Below are 22,285 nucleotides of genomic sequence, written 5' to 3'. Positions count from 1 at the left end.
CTTGAGGAAGATAAAATCCTTGGTTTTGTAGAAAGTAAAAGTGAAAGTTAGAAGACTTCACTGAGTTGTTTAAGGTAACTCAGAGAGCAAGTGGCAGCAATTGAACTTGAGTCTAGGTCCTATCATTCTAAGCCACGACTCTGGCCTCCCTCCCAAAGCTATAACTGTAGGGGCAGGATCTAATTTTTTTATTGCTTATATTTAAGTATTTAATTTTATAACCATTATAGTTCCCAGTGGTGTGACTGACAAGAATTAATAATGTAATTTTTAAAGATTTATTTATTTATACAAGAACTGGGGTACAGGCCTCACCAGAGACAGAGTGGGGGGTGGGGGGCAAAACAGGCAGGCAGACTGAAAACACTGCTGAGGGGAACAGCGGGCAAGACAGGAGAGGTCCTCTGTGCCATATGGGTATCTCCCTGGGTGGCCGGGAATCAAACTCGTGCTGCAGAGGCTGCGACAGCCTCACAGCACTGTGCTCAACCAACTGTGCAAATATTTTTGAAGGAGCAAATGCAATGAATGCTACAGGCCATATTAATAATAAGACAGGAGTTTGAGCATGAATGCCACATATATTTGGGGGGTGAGGTGCCTTGTGCTTAGCCACTCCATTATTTTCCCTGTTTCTCTGAGGATTTGAAAGCACAGTCTTCGTTCTAAAATTAGAATCATGAGGCTAAAGGAGGCACCCAAAGCCATCAGCTGGATGGAACCAGAGGTCTCTTGCAGGTTTCCAAAGCACCAAGAACTCCACCATTGTATGCATAGCTTTTCAGCTTTTGGCTATGATCAAGTAGAGTGTTTGTTCTTGCACTTTTAACAACTGACAATGTTCTCTATCCAAGGACAACATAGTTAGGCTGCATGTGCTTTAGAAAGTATTAAGTGCCTTTTGACAACAGTTTTTTGAACAAGAGATTGATTTGAGTTTTCTTGGCCGTTGTTCTTCTGCTGCCATTGTTCCTGTAAATGCCACAGTAGGTCAATCTGTGATGCTGGGCGAACTGAACCTGCATAGCAGGAAGTATTCCTAAAACAGGGATAAGGAACATTTTTGTATTAACATTACACTTTTGCTCCCTGAACCCACCACACCCACACTTTCCGGGTTAGGGTGGAGAGCAGCTCAGAAGAATCAAGTAGAGCACAATAAAGGTAAAAATTTTCATCAGAAGAAGAAACATCACAAGGATTTGGGTTGAACATGAAGAATAGCAATAGACAAGTTTTTAGTTGTATGGAACAAATTTTCTATTACTTGAGCTTCCTACAAGGGACAATTAAAGAACAGATGAAGGAGGAAGATAAGAGGACAGAGTATGGAAGAGGTGGGAACAGAATTGAGGCAGAGGGTGGAATAAAAAACAAGGACAAAGAGAGGAAGAGGAAAGAGAAAGAAAATGAAAAGTAACGTCAGCGGCTCCTGGTTCTGAGGTGAGATAGCTGGTCGTAGGTCAACAGCTTTAGTCACACATCCTGTTATTTGCTTTGGGCATCAGAGAACATTTTTACTCCTCTTTGAAATTTCCACACACCCCACAGTCAGTTTGGAGCATTCTTTCTTTACTGGGAGTTATTTATTTGCTCTTATTTTCAAGCTTGAGGTCTTTTTTTTTTTAAGACTTTATTTTCAAACAACATCCAGAATGTATGGAAATGTGTAAAATAATGCATTTGGTCTTTATCTTTCTTTTTTAATTATTTAGGGTCCTTTAACAATTCCAAAAGGTAGTGGAGTGGCTTTGTTTCTACAATAATATTTAGCTACATTTAGTCTCTTGAACTAGGCAAACTTTGGGTCACCAGAGCATGTTTTAATGCAGGCTTTACATTGATGAAGCTCTGTCCTCTCTAAGCCCTGATTTCCTGCCTACAGAATAGAGTCTCTTCCGCCCACACCTCTGCAGTTTTCATGAAGATGCCAGGAGGCTTGTGTACCTCCATCCCAGGCCTGGCATAAAATGGCTGTAAACGATCAGTTCCTTTTACTTCCTCCCCACCTTCCTCAATGGCACTGACATTCAGTGGAAAAAAAAAAAAATCATAAAAAACTTTTCTGGCGGGCCTCCCCGGTGGCACAGTGGTTGAGCGCTGGGTTGCGAAGCTACCCGCGGCCTCTGCAGCGCCGGTTCGATCCCTGGATGCTCCCCGGCCACCGGAGGAGGGTCCCACATGGCGCGCAGACCTCTCCTGCTGCCCGCTGCTCCCCTCAGCAGTGTACTTCGGTCCTTCTGCCTGTTCTGCTCCCCGCTCTGGCTCTAGTGAATTCTCTCACCCTCCCGCGCTTCTGACTGTACCCAGTGCTTGTATAAATAAATAAGCAAATAAATCTTTAAATAAAAAAAAAAGAACTTTTCTGGGGCCTCCCTAATGGCAAAGGGGGTTAAGTCAGAGCACTATGAAGCTATCCGTAGCCATTACAAAGTGAGTTTTGATCCCCGGCCAGGGAGCTGACCCACATAGCGCAGAAGACCTCTCTTGTCTCGCCCACTGCTCCACTCAGCAGTGTATTTCAGTAGATCGGCCTGTTCTGTTCCCCACTCTGTCTCTGGTGAATCCTCTCACTCCCCCGCCCTTGTCTCTGGCCTGCACTCCAGCTCTTGTATGCATAAATAAATAAATCTTTAAAAAAAATCTTTTTTCTGCCTTTTGACTCCCTCTGACCACATGGATGGAATAATTGTACTATCTGGTATGGAACCACATTTTGTCAGGGCTTTCAACTCAGCATAACAGAGCCATATAACACTGGGTGGAATTTTACCTGCATTAGACTGTTCCTAGAGGATGCTGACCCCAAACTCCGGTTTTTCAGAATGCTGAATGAGAAGGTAGAGGTGCAGACACTGAATTTGAAGACCTCCTATGGCCCAAAACACTCATGGAGTTAAATCAAAGATTTCCATTTTACCCTCGATTAAAGTATCACATATCTACTCAGGACATATTTTTTCACATCCATTAGGAATAGATTTATACCTGTATAAAATCTTGAAATATAGTGACTAATTAAAATCACTGCTTGACTTCAGGGAAGCTATGCAACTTATAATTCCAAGCAATAGTATTTCAGCAGGCAAAAAACAGAGACTCTTGTATCTTAGAACTCAAAGGACATAGACGTCATTTAACGTAATCACTAACCAACAAAAAGACTGGCTTGATCACATATCTGATAACTTTTTCCTGGGAACATAGGATGACCTAACACATATTGCCTTTCAAGGCAGCTTGATGTGTTATGAGACAGCTCTGGTCACGGTCACTTAGAAACCAGTCTGTATGAGGGTATCTGCCTCTCTGCACTGCCCACCTCTTCATCATAATTTTGAGTAAGAGCTTCTGCTCATTTTTCTTCCTCTAAATGGCCCTCACTATTTAGGAACAACTGGTGTCCCACTGTAAGGGTATTCTTTTTTGGCTTGGACTTTGGGTTTTGCCCTTATTCTCATGAAATATTTCAAGGCTCATCAACATGTCTGTCCCTATAAATGTGACTATCTACTTCAGACAAACCCTAAGCAATCTCAGAGAACAGTAAGCTAATTGTGCCTGTGACACAGTATTTTTACTCTGGGGGCTAAAGAGGTTCTAAAGTTACACTGGGTTCATTTTGTGGGTTGTATTGTTGCTTGCTTATTCATTCATTCCTATTTATTTTTATAAAGCTCACCTCATTACTTATATGGTAAATAAACATTCTAAATATTCCTTACTCATACCTATATAGTGAATTTTTTTTTAAAGATTTATTTATTTATACAAGCACTAGGTACAGTCAGAAGCACGGGAGGGTGAGAGAATTCACCAGCGCCAGAGCGGGGAATAGAACAGGCAGACTGACGAAGTACACTGCTGAGGGGAGCAGCGGGCGGCAGGAGAGGTCTGCGTGCCATGTGGGACTCTCGCCAGCGGCCGGGGATCAAACCGGCGCTGCAGAGGCTGCAGGCAGCTTCGCAACCCAGTGATCAACCGCTGCACCACCGGGAAGGCCCTATATAATGAATTTTTAAAAAGAATCTTTATGCTAAATTTTGTCAGACCTTAGTGGCCCATGGCAACAAATGAGGTTTCTTTGATTTGAATAATTTAACTTTCATTAGCTTTTGTCCATATTTGCTGAAGTAACTTTCCTGTGCAACCCATGCACTTATTTCTGGGAGTTCCGAAGGACATCTCCAAAGAACAAGACCCTCTTCATTGAACTCCTGCTCCTCCACCAGGCCCAGCCACTTCCTGTCGTCCCAAATGCTCCACAGGTCCTGTTGTTACCTAGAGAGTGAGGCTGACACCACAGGGCTATGCTTTTACTTTGTAGCTGCTCCAGTGACTTAAACTTTTCTTCCTTTGTTCTTGCAATTATACAGAATCATATCCAGCATCTCTTTACTTAGAGCTCTCCACTCTCCCCAACATGCAAGGATTCCTTGAGAATGCATTCAAGTAACAGCCCCAATGGCCCTTCCCTTCTGAAAGCCTGGCTGTTATTGAACTAATAAGCTCCTGGTGCCCAGCTTTTTCCTTCATATAGGAGCTCTCCTAAAATAAGTCAATAAATCCATGGCAAATAGCATAGCAGTTTCTGGAATAACATTGTTTCATTCAACATTGTTTTGATATAAAAGTTTTGAGGAAAAAAATTGTTTCTTGGCCAGGGTCACTGACTGTGGAGTTCGCACATTCTTCCATGTCTATGTAGATTTTTTTTTTCTCTAGGGATCAGTTTCTTCCCACATCCCAAAGATGTGCACCTTAGATTAATTAACAAGTCTCAATTGTTCCAGTCTGAGTATGTGTGTGAATGAATGTGTGTGTGTGTGAGAGAGAGAGAGAGAGAGAGAGAGAGAGAGCGCCCTGTGATAATGGGAAGGTGTCCTGTACACAGTCGGTGCCCATCTTGCACCCTGATCTATAGGGACAGGCTCTAGTCCCTCACATCCATAAGCTGGCATAAGCAGGTTGAAAGATTAATGAATGAATACAAAGTATTGTTTAATGTTAGAAATGTTTGTGGTCTTTATTTTTTAATTTATTTTAAATATTTATTTTACTGATTTTATGCATAGAAGAACTGGGATATTCACCAGAGAGAGAGTGAGGAGCAGAAAGGCAGATCTGAAATACACTGCTGAAATACACTGATGAGGGGAGCAGTGGGCTTGACAGGAGAGGTCAGCTGTGCCATGTGGGTCAGCTCTCTGACCAGGGATCGAACTCGTGCTGCATTGGCTGCTGAAGCTTCATAGTGCTGAGACTTAACTCCTTGAGCCACCAGGGAGGCCCTGTGGTCTTCTTTAAAAGTTTGGTAATGCTTTTGTGACCAGAGATAAGTTGTAGGAATTTCACTCTTGTCTTTATCAATTTGCCTAGGGTGAAATAGGCCTTGGTTATGTTTGTTTACTTGGTTGTATGTCGTTTCTAAGAACTCAAAACATTAAGGATTTTTTTTTGTGTGTGTTTGATTGGGTCTTTTCAAACACTGTCTCTCTTTCCTCTGAAAGGAGCATTGTACCATGAATATTTTTAGCAAATTATTAAAATTCTTTTAAACCATTATTTTAAATTTCTTCATAATATCCATCTTATGGAATCAACATAATAGGACATATATGCCATTTTTTTAATTGCTGAAAGTACTGTGTTTCATACATAGCTTATTATTTTAAATAAATGTTGTATTTTACCTTGTCCTTATCATATACTTAATTTACCTTGTTGCTTAGCATTTACAGATAATTTTGTATCTTAAAGATGTCATCCAATTTATTAGCATCATTCCCAGCTTTTGGATTTCAATATGCATTTAAAGGTGAATCTTAACTTTTGACCATCAAATCCAATTTTAGTTTCTTATAGATCCAGCCTTTATATTTTATTTTAATCAATGGCATATTCATAGTCCTTGTATTGAGATCTCTATATATAATGAATCCATTAAAATCTCACTTGTAATTTCAAATGTCACTGAATATTAATGTCACCTGTCAACTGATGTATTTACTAGTAATCACTTTGAAACTTCCTCATTAAAAATAAATCATATACAATGAATTATAGAAGTAAAGCAACCTTTTAGATATGATCTAGTTCAATGACCTAATTTTAAACATGCATTAATTTACCTCTCTCTTCCTTTCATAAGCAATTTATCATCCCCCTTCTGTATTTTAAGGACAATAAAATATTGGGCATAAAATACTAAATCACAGACCCTATTCTTGTGATAAGGGTGCTAGAAGAATAAAGTAAAAGAGGATGTGATTCCTACTCTTTGGTAGGAGAAGGAAGTATTTCCAAAGCTAGTGTAACATTTAAGCCACCTTTTAAGTCAACAAAGAATTCAGCAAATATTATGTGGGTGGGGTAACAGGCTTGAAAGGACATGGCATGTAGGGAACTATATTTCTATAGCTACAGCATTAGAGTACACAATACCTCCACAGGTACCCTGAAGGGAAGTTGTGATGATGTGAGTCTGTATTGAAAATGTTGGTTTAAAGAGTATAAGAAATGTGCATATTATCTACCGTAAAACAGGGGGAAAAAATCAAGGTTATTCAAGTAGGAGAATGTCATATTTTAGAAAGACATTTTTGGTAACATTATGGAGAATGGATTATAGGCTGGAGGCAAGACATAAGGCTTCTCTTTGTCAGGTGATAGACTGTTAATAAAGCACATAACATTATGCTCATATCGATGCGAGGTGAGACTGATTCATCTCAACTTGTCCAAGGTTTTTGAGAATATGCAAGCTTTTTATTATGGCTTTTGTTACTTATCTGTGAAACGCCATAGGCTGGTGCTGTTTCTCTTGATACAGTCTTTAAATAGGAGCAAAAAAGGAAAATTTGAAACAGGCTACCTAGGTTTGATTTGCCTTTTGGAAGATAACTGATGCACAGAATGAAACTTAACATCCCACCAATCCTGCATTTTATTTGGATGGACAGTGTGTCAAATGGAAGCCTCCAGCCTTTTTTATCCATTAACACACCAGTTGTGAGTCACAGTCTGAACATGAGGAAATGTTCGTTGACTTTTTCATAGGCATGGCACTGAGACTTTTTTGTGCCCACAGTACTGTCCTTGCCTAAAGTGCCCACTGAGAAGGTTATTTTCTGCCACTGACAGAAAGCAGAATGTCAAAATACAATTTCAAGAGTTTCCTCATCATTCTGATAGCCTGAGGGAGCCCAGGTTTTACAGCTGCTAGAACCCACGTGCTTCGTGTGATGTGGAGCAGCACTGTTAATTAGCTGCTTCAGGATTCTTAATGCCCCGTGGCTTTGGAAACACTTGTTAACCCACAGAGGGAGGAGAAAAGCTGTAAACAATTGGACTACAGCCTGAATTTCTTATAATTCAATTCAATAATCATCTTATCTTTTCAAATCCCACTTCAGAATCTGTTGAAAATTATTGTTGATTTAAGTTCTTGGTGACGCATCCTGAAAGAAGATTGTAGTTCAAGTTTTCTTAAAACCAAAAAATGTGGGCAGCTCCAGAAGAGAATTGATCAGTGTTGCTTTCTGGAACCACATATGCACTTTTCCAGGCTGGAAAATAGATGCCACATGATAGAGAGGGAAACCGGTTGATGTGGAAAGGCTTGTGTAGAGTGCCCAGGAGTCTGCATTTCTGAACTCCTGCCAAAAGCAACATTGCCAATCTCCCCCCACCTCCACCATTCTCACTGCACAGAGCTGGCACTCAATGAACCCATAATTCTTCTCCTAATATAGTTTTCATGACATAACCTGACCAACCACATGAAACTTAGTCAAGAAAACAACTGTTGTCATTGGCAACAAAGGCAGGAGTTGCATCATAAGTAAACCACAATCTTTACCCCACAGAGTAGAATGTTAGAGTTACGACCTGCAAAATCTTGGCGCTACCCTTTATTAGGTATGTGATATCTTAAAAAAAAAATTAAAAGACATTTTATAGAAAAGTTTAAATCATGAATTTAAAAAGAAAACAATAGTTAGTTATATTGACATCTTTCCTTTAATAGCTTTACAAATAGTTACAAACTATTTGATCTAAAGCCTATTTGAGGGCCTCCCTGGTGGCGCAGCGGTTGAGCACTGGGTTGCAAAGCTGCCCACGGCCTTTGCGGCGCCAGTTCGATCCTCGGCTGCTCCCTGGCCACCGGAGGAGGGTCCCACATGGCACGCAGACCTCTCCTGCCGCCCACTGCTCCCCTCAGCAGTGTACTTCGGTCCTTCTGCCTGCTCTGCTCCCCTCTCTGGCTCTGGTGAATTCTCTCACCCTCCCGCGCTTCTGATTGTACCCAGTGCATGTATAAACAAACAAACAAATAAGTAAGTAAACATGCCTCTATTAATAAATAAATAAATAAATAAATAAATAAAGCCTATTTAATCTAGGGCCTCCCTAGTAGTGCTGGGGTCAAGGACAGCACTATCAAGCTATCACCAGGCACTGCAGCATGAGTTTGATCCCCGGCCAGGGAGGTGACCCACATGGCACAGAAGATCTCTTCTGTCTTGCCCGCTGCTCCCCTCAGCAGTATGTTTCAGTAGATCTGCCTGTTCTGTTCTCCACTCTGTCTCTGGTGAATCCTCTCACCTCCCACACCTCTGGCCTACACCCCAGTTCTTGAATGCATAAATAAATAAATCTTTAGGGCCTCCCTGGTAGTGCAAGGGGTTAGGACACAACCTATGAAGCTATCCACAACCATTGAAGCATGAGTTCTGTCCCTAGCCAGGGAGCAACCCACATGGCACAGCAGACCTCTCCTGTCTTGCCCACTGCTTCCCTCAGCAGTGTACTTCAGTCAGTCTGCCTTTTCTTTCCTTTTTTTTTTTTAAAGATTTATTTAAGTATTAATAAAAGCACTGGGTATAGTCAGAAGCATGGGAGGATGAGGGAATTCACCAGAGCCAGAGCGGGGAGCAGAGCAGGCAGAAGGACCAAAGTACATTGCTGAGGGGAGCAGCGGGCGGCAGGAGAGGTCTGCATGCCATGTGGGACCCTCGCCCGGTGGCTGGGGATCGAACCAGCGTTGCAGAGGCTGTGGGCAGCTTCGCAACCCAGTGCTCAACCGCTGCGCCACCGGGGAGGCCCATAGTCTGCCTTTTCTGTTCCCCATTCTGTGTCTGGTGAATTCTCTCACTGCCCCCCCCCCACCCACCTTAAACACCTCTGGCCTATACCCCAGTTCTTGTATGCATAAATAAATAAATCTTTTTAAAAATAAAAAAATGAAGTATGTTTGATCCAAAGATCCCTCTTAAAACAGTCAGCAATTTATCGACTGAATGTGAACAACAGGAGCACCTTTCTCATCCCTTTCCTCTTAACACCAAGAAAGCAAAAAAGTGTTTTAGTAGATCGTCATTCTTGACTGACAAGCAGTAAATCAGATGCCAAGGATACTAGAAAAGGTAAGAGATCCAGGCCTTCATGTTTTTGTGCCATGTGCCCATAGTACATGCCTGCAGCCTACTCGGCATTCACTAATGTTTGCTGACTGAATGAGAAAATCAAAGAATAAAGTGCTAGTTTTTAGGAAAAAAAAGTGCTAGTTTTTAGTTTCTAGTGAGAATTTTACTAACAGAAATTTGTGAATAGTCATAAATGGAAACTAAACATATTCAATTTGGGGAATTATATGCCATCTTTCCCTTTCCTTTACCATAGCTACTCTTACATACTTCCTATTGGACTTTTGAAATAGGAGAATAAGAACTAAATTTTAAACTATTATGTTTGTACAAGGCATTGCAAGTTGTAAATATTATGTCACTGAGATCAGAATGTTATGGTAGTAAATAAAATTTTCCAAAATTTTGTGTCCTCTTTAAAATAGACTAAGTTTAAGAAATCAATTTGGCTCTGGAAAAATAGAATTTGTATATTGTTTTAAATTTCTCATGGAATTTCCTTTGAAATAAGCTCCCTCAAATACTTCCTCATTCTCGTATTAATAATAACCCAAATATGTTTTAAAATATTAAGAATAAGACTTAGTTTAACAAATGTAAAACGTGACACCTGGATTATAAAGATTTTAAAAATGCATGTTTCAACCTGTTCCACACCATGTCTTTCATTATGTCTCGTTGTCGGGACCTGTAAGATTTTATTCTTTACTTGTTAGTTTTCTCTTGGTGAGAAAGAAGTAGGTGGATTTTGAGCCTTTTCTGCACATTTAGAATATTATTTGCACTGACTTTGATCTTTGGGTCTGAATCCAAGAATGTTCGCTGTCACTTATCTCACATAGATAAGTCCTGTGTTAGTTCTGGGTTAGTCCCTCTATGATCTCAGACAAGTTGACCAGCACTTTTTGACTTATAACACGGAATGTCAAGAACAACTTTTGAAATGGTTCAAGGGTCAATTTAATGCCGTCACATATCCAATTATGTTTTGAAAATATACGTGTTTATTTAAAAGCAGGTCTTCTGAGAGTGTCTGAGATCATCTCATTATAATTTATTTGATGGGTTCAGACATTATTTCTTTAAGCTCCTGGTGAAAATGAATTTTGTTATTTTTGGGATAGGGCAACACAATAACACATTTATGCTATCGTCTAGATGTTTCATAGTTTGGAAGGGACCATGAAGCCAAGGAAAATTGAGGAAGGAAGATAATAAGGAGTAGGGAAAGTAGTGAAGTATTAGAAGCCTTGCATGGGGTGACAGGTGCCAACATAAACTCATGGAGCTAAAAGAAGTGGGTCATTACATTTTATTATACAAATTATATTTAAATATCATTGTTTTCTTATCCCTTTTTTGAATTGCCACATGTCCCTAAATTCTTTATTACCAAATTCTCAAGGATTGTTAGAATAAAATTGATTATAATTCACTTCTTCTTAAATGAATGTATCAGTTGTAACACTTTAGTGGAGAGGATGTTGCAGCATGCTACCTAAGTGAACATTTAGGCAAGATGGATGAGATATTTACTAGCCTTGCATTCTTTCACAATCTGAAGATTCGATGGGTCTGTTCTGTTCTTCCTGGTGCTGCAACTCTAGATGGGATGGTAATCACTAGATCAGGCTCTCTGTGAGGTTGTGAGATACTGAACCATGCTACTAAAATTAAATGAGGACTTTTGCTGAAATTTTTCCATATAAAATTATTATGTGACCTGAGTCCAGTAATCACTGTAATCTTTAGATGTCAGTATCTCATCTTGAAACTTTATTGTTTTGAACATGTTTTATGCTACGCTTTCATCCTGAATTTGTCAAGTGCTCTCTTACAAAGTGGGACCTAGGCCTTGAAATGATACTAACTATATATCGGTGAAAGATCACTTCAACCAATTCATAAAAATGACTCAGTTTTAGAAAAGCACAAATACAGGTATTTCAAATTAGAATGGGCAGTAGCAGCAGTGTTCTGGTGTCTTGGACTAGCTCATAAACTCCAGTTTTTAAATGCCTGTGAATTTGGCAAGCTAATTGTCAAACTCAATGTTCAGTTGATGTCATGTTGATAACTGTGATGGGAATATTTACCCCATGGAAACCAGCAAATTCAGCAAATAAGAGATTGATTTTTTTTTTAAAGATTGCTATATTTTTTTGGGCCTCCCCGGTGGCGCAGCGGTTGAGCGCTGGGTTGCGAAGCTGCCCGCGGCCTCTGCGGCGCCGGTTCGATCCCCGGCTGCTCCCCGGCCACCAGAGGAGGGTCCCACATGGCGCGCAGACCCCTCCTGCCACCCGCTGCTCCCCTCAGCAGTGTACTTCGGTCCTTCTGCCTGCTCTGCTCCCCGCTCTGGCTCTGGTGAATTCTCTCACCCTCCCGCGCTTCTGACTGTACCCAGTGCAAGTATAAACAAAAACAAACAAACAAATAAATAAATAAATAAAACATGCCTCTATTTAAAAAAAAAAAAAAAAAGATTGCTATATTTTTATACAAGAGCTGGGGTACAGGTCAGAGGCATGGGAGGGTGAGAGGAGTCACCAGAGACAGAGCAGGGAGCAGAACAGGCAGATGACCGAAATACACTGCTGAGGGGAGCAGCAGGTGCGACAAGAGAGGTCTGCCTCGCCACGTGGGACTCTGCCTGGCCAGCTGGGAATCGAACCGACGCTGCAAAGGCTGCAGACAGCTTCACAGCGCTGTGCTCAACCTGCTGCGCCACTGGGGAAGCCCAGATTAATTTTTTTTTTATTGTCTTGATTTAAGAAAGAGAAAATGTTTATAATACAGATTATTAACATATATGTATCCACTACATTGTAAAGAGCACAAAACTCCTTCTAGAGTTTTAGAACTGTCCTTCTCATTGACCAATGAGGGAATTCTAACACATTTCTATGGCTTTACTTTTGTCTTACTTGGTTAACAGAAACCCAGCTATTAATCAATCATCATTTGAGAACTAAACTCCTTTGTCAATTGCAGCCTTAGTTTGGCTACATATACAAGAGTTAGCAAAAGGTGGTAAATGTACTCTTAGTATCACTGGTTATATGGAATTAACTATATATAATATTGTGTACTTTTAATTTTGTACATTATATAGCAAAATTACAATGGACTCTTTTCAGAAAGCTAGTTATAGATGTTTAATATTAACTGATGTTAAACAGCATCATTGCCAAACTCATATGAAACTCACTATTACTATTCACTGGGAAAATGCATTTACAACCACAATAAAATACTACTAACCTTTATTGGAATGGCTAAAATTAAAAGGACTGAAAATAGTAGGTGTGATATGGAGACCTACTCTCATATGGTGCTAGTAGGAGTTTAAATTAGAAAGATCACTTTAGGGCCTCCCCAGTGGTGCAGCCAAGAAGGGCCTCCCTGGTGGCACAGCGGTTGAGCGCTGGGTTGCGAAACTGCCCGCAGCCTCTGCAGCGCCGGTTCGATTCCCCACTGCCGGGCGAGGGTCCCACATGGCACGTAGAGCTGTCCTGCCGCCCGCTGCTCCCCTCAGCGGTGTACTTCGTCAGTTTGCCTGCTCTGCTCTCTGCTCTGTACCCAGTGCTTGTATAAATAAATAAATAAATAAATAAATAAATCTTTTAAAAAACAAAACAAAAAAAAAACCCCAAGAATTTTACCATACTCGGGGAGTTTGTTTTAAAACACTGATTATTTTTTCTTCAACTTACAAGTGTGAATCCAATACAGCAAACTTTGCTTTAAACTTGAATCATTTGGTTACCTTCTTTCAAATTTTACTGACATACCAATCATTTATATAACAATATAATTATGGGGATCCAAATTTATACCTAAACATGTGCACATGCTTCACTCACCTCCACCAAGGCTCCAGTGCCAATGCTCCCACCTTCTTCATTCCCAGTAACTATCATATTTTTTTAGTGAGTCTAAGAGTTATTTTTGTTGTCCTTTGCCAGTTTGTTTTCTCTGGTTGTTTATGCTCCACAAATGAGTGCAAGCATCTGGTGATCCTCCTTCATTTTCTGACTTATTTTACTTAGCATAATTGCCTCATGATCCATTCATTTTGTCCTACCAGGCTTTATTTCATCTTTTTAAGTAGCTGAGGAGTATTCCATTGAGTATATTTACCACAGTTTCCTTATTCAGTCATCTGTGAGTGACCATATTCCATATCTTGGCAACTGTAAATAATACTGCTGTGTATATAGGATTGCATAAATCTTTTTGCATTAGTGCTTTCATATTCTTTGAATACTAGCAGTGGTATTGCTGTGTCATGGTATTTCTATTTTTTAGTATTTTGTGGAATCTCCATATGATTTTTCATAGAGGCTATATCAATTTACTTTCCCATCAACAGTTTGGGTGTTTCTCTTTTTCCCACATCCTTACCAACATTCATTGTTTTCTGTCATTTTGTTAGTGGCCATTCTCATAGGGTGGTGATATCTCATTGTGTTTTTGATTTGCATTTCCCTTATAATAAATGATGTTGAACATATTGCTATTTTAGGTCATTTTTGATCAGGTTTTTTTTGTTGTTGTTGTTGAGTTATATGAGTTATTTGTATATTTTGGAAATTAACCCCTTATCATATGTGTGATGTGCAAATATTTCCTCCCAGTCTGTAGGTTGCTTTTCTTTCTTTTTTTTGTGTGTGTGTGTGTGTTTTTTTTTTCCCCCAAGGTACAAATGTTTTTAGCTTTGTGTAAGTTCCATTTGTTTATTTTTGCTTTTGTCTCCCTTGTTGTTGGAGTTGAATCTGTAAATAGCTCTCTATGTCCAGAAAGATATCACCTATCTTTTCTTTTGTGTATTTCATGGCTTTAGGTATTATATCCAAGTATTTCATCCATTTTTAATTAATTTTTGTGCATGGCATTTAGTAATGATATGGTTTCATTTGTTTGCATGTGACTCAGTTTCCCAAGACCATTTGTTGAAGAGACTTTCCTTTCTCAATTATATGGCCCTGGCAACTTTGTCAAAGATTTACTGTCCATAGATGTGGGGATTTATTTCTGGACTCTCTATTCTATTCCATTGGTCTGTGTTTCTGATTTTCTTCCAAACATTGCTGTTTTGATTATATTGCTTTGTAGTGTAGTTTGAAGTCAGGAAGTGTGATACCTCTATTTTTCTTCTTCTCTTTCAGGTTCTCATTGGCTATTCAGGGTCTTTTGTGGTTCCATACAAATTTTACAATTGTTTGTTCTATTTCCTTGAAAAATGTCTTTTGGAATTTGATTGTTATTGCATTGAGTCTATAAATAACTTTAGGTTACATGGTCAATTTTAACAATTTTTTATTTTTCAATCCATGAACATGAGGTATCTTTTCATTTCTTAGTCTTATATTATTTCTTGTGGTAGTGTTATATTTTCAGTGTATGGGTCCTTCATCTCCTCTGTGAAGTTTGCTTCTCTGTATTTGATCCTTTTTGGTGTGATTGTAAATGGGAATTTTTTTAAATTTCTCTTTCCTTTAATGCACTGTTTGCACATAGAAACAATAGATTTTTGTTTATTGATTTTATATCCTGCCATTTTACTGTTCATTTATTGTTTTCAGAACCTTTTTTGCCTAATGTTTTGGATTTCCTGTGTATATTATCATAGAATTAAATTAATTATCATAGAATTAAATCATAAAATTAAATTAATTTTCTGTGTATATTATCATAGAATTTAATTATCATAGAATTAAATCGTTTGATGTATATGTGCTCATTTGGAAAAAAAAAGGTTTATATTGTTATACAGTAAGTTATTCAGAAATCCATTATTTATTAAAATATCAGCAATGAATTTAACAAATGGTTCAATATAAATTTGAACTAGTATCTCCTGAGTACAAATTAATTGCCTTCAATTGCTAGATTTCAAATATCCATCAATCTGTACATATTCTAGTATTTGGATCCTCATGAAGTGATCAAGATAGATCAGTATTAGTATCACCTGGGAACTTTGGAAATCTAGAAAATAAAGTCCCACCCCTGACCTCATAAATCAAGGTCTGCACATTAGCATGGTCTCCAGGTGATTCTTAGGAATATTGAAACTTTAGAAGCACCTGCTGTGACTTCCATTGCCTTTGCACCTTTTCTCACCAACAGTATTACTTAGGCCAATATTTTCTAATCCCTTAGCCTAGCCATAGCTTTCTAATTAGCATACTATCTGGAGTTGTCATTTAGGCTGACAACTGCAACCTTCTCATACCTTCTGCTAGAGTTATGGTTTTGACAGGGGAAGGTACACCAGTTGAAGAAGAAGGTGGAATTAGCCTCAAAGCAGAACCTGATGATCCCCTTTATTCTAATTGATGTCAGTTGGTATCAGGGCAACACTGGGACTACTCGTGGTTCTACAGGAAGCATCTTGTTTGACAGCAGTTAGACAGGGGAATAAATCAATACCAGAACCCTGGGAAGGCCATATTAACTATCAGTCATGTTCAAGGAGATGTTTGCAGTAAGCCCAGGGCTCCTAGAAACACCCATCTTGGGACAAGATAGAAAATATAGATAATTCAGAGTCCAGTAAGCCTGATGTCACAAATCACATTAGACAGTAAAGGACTGAGATATCTTATTGCAAGAAAACCTGTTAAACTGTAGTCAGCCAGTCTCGATTTTTTCTTTCTTTCTTTCTTTTTAAATTCATGTAATCCTACAAAGCTAGTCTTTGGTAGGATATGCTTTGTAAAATGTGAGTGTAGAATTTTATTGTCTAAAATCTGACTTGTTGCATAAACTTGCTGAAGTAAAACAATACTTTGATTCCAAACAATAAGTAATTTGAGCATTGTTCTCATAGTCTGTCTCCTAAGCTGTGACTCAGTTGGCAGAACACAATTTTTATCTAGTCAGGGTAGGAACTTTTATAAATTTCACGACTGTGTAAGACACTTGCTTAGAACAACAGCCTCCTAATTTCCATTTCATAAACATTGAATATTTCTCTTCCATTTTCCTTTATAAAGAATTATCTATGGCGCATACTATCACTGCACACAAGTGAAAGAGACCATGTTGTCTTGAGATGCTCTTGGTTAACATTTTTCTGAAATGAAAACTGAAACTTGAAATTAAAGATGGCACCTGATTTTTTTTTAAGATATAAAAGCCTAATAAACTTATAGGACTTTTAACTAGAAAACTAAGTTCTAGAGAAGCTAATGAACTTATTCAAGGTAGTCACTTTGAATAGGTAGCTATTAATTAGAGAATTGGGACTAAAACTCCAGTTTCTATAATATCTTTTGTAAAACATCCCACATAAATGACTATGTCTCAGAAGGTTCCTTACAGTTAGGTATGAAAAGTGTCATCTCTAAAAATATAATGTGCTTATGAGGAATCATTGACTAAATATATTAAACTTCAGAAAAAAAATGCACTACAATAACAAGCCTCTAAATTATGAACATTTTCACTGAGATATACTATTTTGTCTCATAAAATTGTGTGCCCAAGAAACAGAATTTCTGAAACAGATGTTATGTGTCAGAGTCAGAGGGAGGCTTTCTAGTTATATTATATTAATTTGTGAAAGACTGTAAAAATTCTTTCCTGGGTCCAGTGGGGATGGGTACAGAAATGAAAAAAAAGATGAGGAAATGTATTTCTTAGTGGTGAGGTTTTACTAGATTAGCATGGTGTTTTATTTCTCTGAACTTGGAATAATACATGTTGCATTTTGTTCATTAACATGTCTATTATGTGACAGATAATCAAACATTTGTTTCTTCATGTCAGTTTTCATCATGAAGAAAAATTCTGAAGGTCTACCCAAGTTCTTTTGTGCATTCAGTGTTCATTGTTACACAATAAACAATTTGGGGGATTTTAGTGATCTTTCAGTTATTTAGAAATATAGTCAGAGCCTCAAAGTACTGTTGCTAATGGTTATCAGGGTTTGGAAAGCTTTTCAGTTCATAAACTCTCCTAAGAAACATTTGGTAATGAGATTGGATTTTTATATTCTCACCTATGTGAATTCATTTTGCTTACTTTTATTAATTTGTTTGATTTTTATTATTTAGTTACAAAGACAGTCTGTTCATTGGTTATATGAAAAGGTTCTAGACTTGGATTATCTGGTTTAAATTCTTAAATCTATCACCTACTGATGATCTTAAGGAAGTTATTTTACTGGGCCTCAATTTTCTCAACTTTAAAATGAGGGTGCTAATCTCCCTTACTAGAGTGGTTATAATGGTTTAATTAAGTAATTGACTCAAAAGTGCTTGTACCTAAGGTAGTTAGGTTTTGCACTTATATCCAGTGATTTTTTTTCAGTCATTCAGTATGGTCCCCCCCCCAATATAAGTAGTCCCCCCCCCAATAGAAGGCATTGCTTGGCTGTTTTTCTCACTGAGAGAAAGTCTGGACATATACAAGTTAAAAGTTTAGGGCCCTCCCTGGTGGTGCAAGGGGTTAAGTCTCAGCACTATGTAGCTATACAAGGCCACTGCAGCACAAATTCAAACCCTGGCCAGGGAGCTAACCCACATGGCACAGCAGACCTCTTCTGTCTAGCCCACTGCTCCCCTCAGCAGTGTATTTCAGTAGATGCATGTGCTCCCCACACTCTCTGGTGAATTCTCTCACCCCCTCCTCCACACCCCTGACCTACACCACAATTCTTGTCTGCATAAATAAAATAAATCAAAAAAAAAGTTAAAAGTCTAGTGAGTGGTGACACTCATTGTCTTTTTTGAAGCTTGGATAATATTTAGAGATGGCATTCTAGTGTTTCATTTTAGCAAAATAATCAGGAGGATTTCTGTTCTAGTATTGGAAGCCTTTTATGGTGAATATATAAAGAGGAGAGATTCTTAAAATTTTGCAATTATTATAATTTTTGCAAAAATGAACATGTATTAATGTTTCTGGTATAAGCTCTGCTCTATAAAATGTCAACTTTTATTTCATATGAAATTTTTAATTACTATTTCAACAGAGACTAATATTTAGTGTTCATATAGGAAAAAATGAACTAGGCTTGAACTGTTTTATGAAAAAGGAATTGCTCTTGGAAGAATACTTTGTATACTCTAACTCTAAGTATAACTCTAATATTAGTATAACTCTAATATCTAGAAATAAACCCTAGATACTTTCTTTTACATTTATAACCTTTTGATGACAGTTAGGTGACCTATATATAATTAGATGGAATGTATAATTTATCATGTTAAGAGATATCCAATCTATTTGTGACTTTCCTATTGACTTGCATGCTTGTATATAGCTAAAGAACAATTTTTTAGTTCTTGCTTCATTAGTCACTTTATTTTCATTTTTACACAAATTTATATTAAATTGGGAATGTTCAAATCCACAACCTTCAGGATCATCCTCCTCCAAGTTATAATACATAGTCACTAAATGAATCTTATTTGGACTCTATATATTATTTATCTAAATTCCAAATAATGTTGCTGATTTTTCCATAGGAAAGCATCTAAAAATTCAGCATCTATTTATCTCACCAAGACTACCCACCTCCTCCAAACTACCTTATTGTTATTCTTCCAAGCACACCCTTTTAACTACTAGTCCTCATAAGCTCTTCCACTATCAATCACTTCTCTGAATCATATCCAGTGGGCAAATTTGGAAAAAAAATTTTTTTTAGCACATTCATATAATTAAAGCATAGTTGTGAGAATCATACAATGCATTTCATAGGTAAATATTAATTCTATATTATCATTCTTTTGAATTAGCTGAACCATTGCTCCCTTTCAATCATGGGAAATCCAGCCTGCTTGATTTACCTAGATAAGGGCTTGCTTTTCAGTCCTTGTCTCAGAACTTTGTAATCTTACTTTTTTTTTTTTAATAGAGGCATGTTATTTATTTATTTATTTGTTTGTTTGTTTGTTTGTTTTGTTTATACATGCACTGGGTACAGTCAGAAGCGCAGGAGGGTGAGAGAATTCACCAGAGCCAGAGCGGGGAGCAGAGCAAGCAGAAGGACCGAAGTACACTGCTGAGGGGAGCAGCAGGCGGCAGGAGGGGTCTGCGTGCCATGTGGGACCCTCCTCTGGTGGCCGGGGAGCAGCCAGGGATCGAACCGGCGCTGCAGAGGCCGCGGGCAGCTTCGCAACCCAGCGCTCAACCGCTGCGCCACCGGGGAGGCCCAATAATCTTACTTTTTTTTTTTTAAAGATTTTTTTTATTTATTTATACAATAACTGGGGTACAGACAAGATTCGTGGGAGGGTGAGAGGATTCACCAGAGACAGAGTGGGGAACAGAACAGGCAGATTGACGAAATACACTGCTGAGGGGAGCAGTGGGCGCAACAGGAGAGGTCTGCTGCGTGCCATGTAGGACCCTCGCAGGCCTGCTGGGATTGAACCAGCGCTGCAGATAATGTGGACAGCTTCACAGCACTGCGCTCAACTGCCTGTGCCACCAGGGAAGGCCCAATTATTTTTTTATTTATTTTGCTGCCTATGAAATGTAATTAAATATTTTTAAGGACTCTTAATAATCTAAAAACCCCAACATTTGAAAATCCATTAAAAAAAGTATCTAGAAAAACGTTTATAAATTTAAGATGTTATTTGCTGTTCTAGATGTGGTTAATTTATCAAAACATTTCACCCCCCTTTCAAGCTTCATTTGTTAAAACCTATGTCCTTATTTGACTGTCATTTACAGTACTGAATTTTTCAGAGATGTTTCTAGGAGCTAATTTTAAGGGTTTTTTCTAAAGATTTATTTTATTTATTATACATAGAAAAGCTGGGGTGTAGGCCAGAGGTGTGGGGCTAGGGGGAGGGGGTGAGAGGATTCACCAGAGACAGAGCGGGGAGTAGAACAGGCGGATGTAGAACAGCAGATCTACTAGAATACACTGCCGCAGGTGAGACGGGAAAGGTCTGCAGTGCCATATGGGTTATAGCTACAGAGTGCTGAGATTGAAACCCTTGCGCCACCAGGGAGGCCCCTTAAGACTTTATTTTGTAAAAGGCAAAAGGATAGTTTTCTTGTTGTAAGAATTTCCCTTTACCCTCTGTATTATTAGAAAGAAAATTGCCAATCTATCTAGGCCTCACCCATCTTTGGTTCAGGACTTTACAATTCGTGCTTCCTAAAGAAGTGATTCTCCAGCATGATTTTGAAACATGCAAACTAAAGGTCTTTAAAGATGTTTCAAAGGGTAGCAAATAATGCTCAACAAAATTAACTTTTTTTTTTTAAAGCAGCACTCATAATATCATTTGGGGAGATTTAGGAGGGTACTGACATGCACCAAAGCCATGTGAAATTTGCAGGATGACATTGTTCAGTTTTAGTCCACTTTTAACCACAACCCTCAATCAATTTGAGTAATAGAATATTGTTGAACTTTATTATGTCCTTGTTAGCTTAGTTGTGATCATCAACAAAGTGCCCAGTCTGTCTAAGCATTCACAGCACATGCTGTTTATGAGACAGCTTGCAAATGTTTACTTCTCTTAAGTGAAGGTTGCTGGAATTAAGAACTGGAATCTAGAATCCCTCAAGCTCAATTAAGTTCCCAATATAAGTTCCACATTGTTCTTAGTAGTATCAATTCCTTAATTCTCTCACCAAGAATCACTTTTCTTAAAGTCAGACAATACCTCCAGCTTCTGTGCTTTACTCTAGGTACTTGGGTTACACTTTGTCATGTTAATTTATTTCATTGTATTTAATCTACCCTACTAAAAACTCCCAGGGGCCAAGACAGCATCAAGTTAATCTTTAAATATTTTAGAACATTCAGTATAGTGCATAGCTCAAAATAAATGCCCATAAATACTTGTTGAATAAATCTTTATAAGGTAGGTAAATTTTCTATATATTTTTTGCCCTGCTGACTTTTACTTTGGTGTCTTTATCCTGCTCTCTGAATTAATATTTCTGCAAACCTGAACCAGTTTTATATCTATTAATTGAGTGCTGGGAGTTTTGTTTTACCTTTTTTTTTTTTTTTTTTTTTAAGTAGGAAGCCTGCTTACCTCTTTATTGGATTTGCACATTCTACTTCCTCATCTGGTAGGGCACTCTTTCTTATCTTCATTTGCATTAGTTTTTGAACCTTCCCCACTTCATATTTTACTCCATGCCAGATCTCCATCATCACTTACACTCAGCATTTTAATTTTATTTTCTGTATCTGATAATTTCGCTTTTTCAGTATTCTAGCGCCTTAAACATCATCCAGTTCTTTCCAGCAAGTTGTGAACTTTTTAAAAGACAAGAATTGCACACCTGTTTTACACAAACCCTAATGCTATTTTTTGTTAGGGGGAAATGATGTCCTGAGATAATCCCATACAGGCTTTAAGTGCGCGGGTGAGGACCCACAGTCAGGCACCCCGTTTTGTATCGGGGTTGCTCTACAACACTTTCAGTCTTTCAGCACACTTTACAGAATTTGGCTATTCCTTTACCCCTTTTCAGTGACTAGTGACTATATGTATAATTGATTAGGAATAAGAATAATCACACCAAAAAAATTTGAGTATTTGTATAACAGATTTTCTGATTAAGTCAGCACCTATGCCCCATTAAATTCTGTAGTTACACCAGCTAGTAACCCTAGTAGGGACAAAAACATCTGAGAGAATCCTTTTCTGTAACATTTTATACACAAAATTTTGATATTTGATGCAAAAAAATCAGGATGGTGGTTAGAGAAACTTTCAGAGTTGACCTAATGGTAATCATAGAAACAAACAAAAAAATGAATTGGGTAATTTCATTCTCCATTTTATCTCGATGCAATTCCTATCTCCTTCTTAAGTTACTCTGTTTTATAAATATGAAAAATATTCCTAGGTGCTGATAAAAGT

The 22,285-nt window shown here is 38.2% G+C and overlaps 1 protein-coding gene across 1 annotated transcript in view; it reads left to right on the top strand.

The window, feature by feature from the left end:
* The window catches only part of LOC119260262 (cAMP-specific 3',5'-cyclic phosphodiesterase 4D), an 832,289-nt gene that overhangs the window by 118,283 nt on the left and 691,721 nt on the right, over positions 1-22,285 (top strand). The gene's annotated exons all lie outside the window — the stretch shown is intronic.

The sequence above is a fragment of the Talpa occidentalis genome, unplaced genomic scaffold (genome assembly GCF_014898055.3).
Source record: "Talpa occidentalis isolate TD23 unplaced genomic scaffold, MPIMG_talOcc4v2.1 talOcc4.6, whole genome shotgun sequence".
Lineage (NCBI taxonomy): Eukaryota > Metazoa > Chordata > Mammalia > Eulipotyphla > Talpidae > Talpa > Talpa occidentalis.
This window is presented reverse-complemented; position numbering and strand designations above follow the sequence as displayed.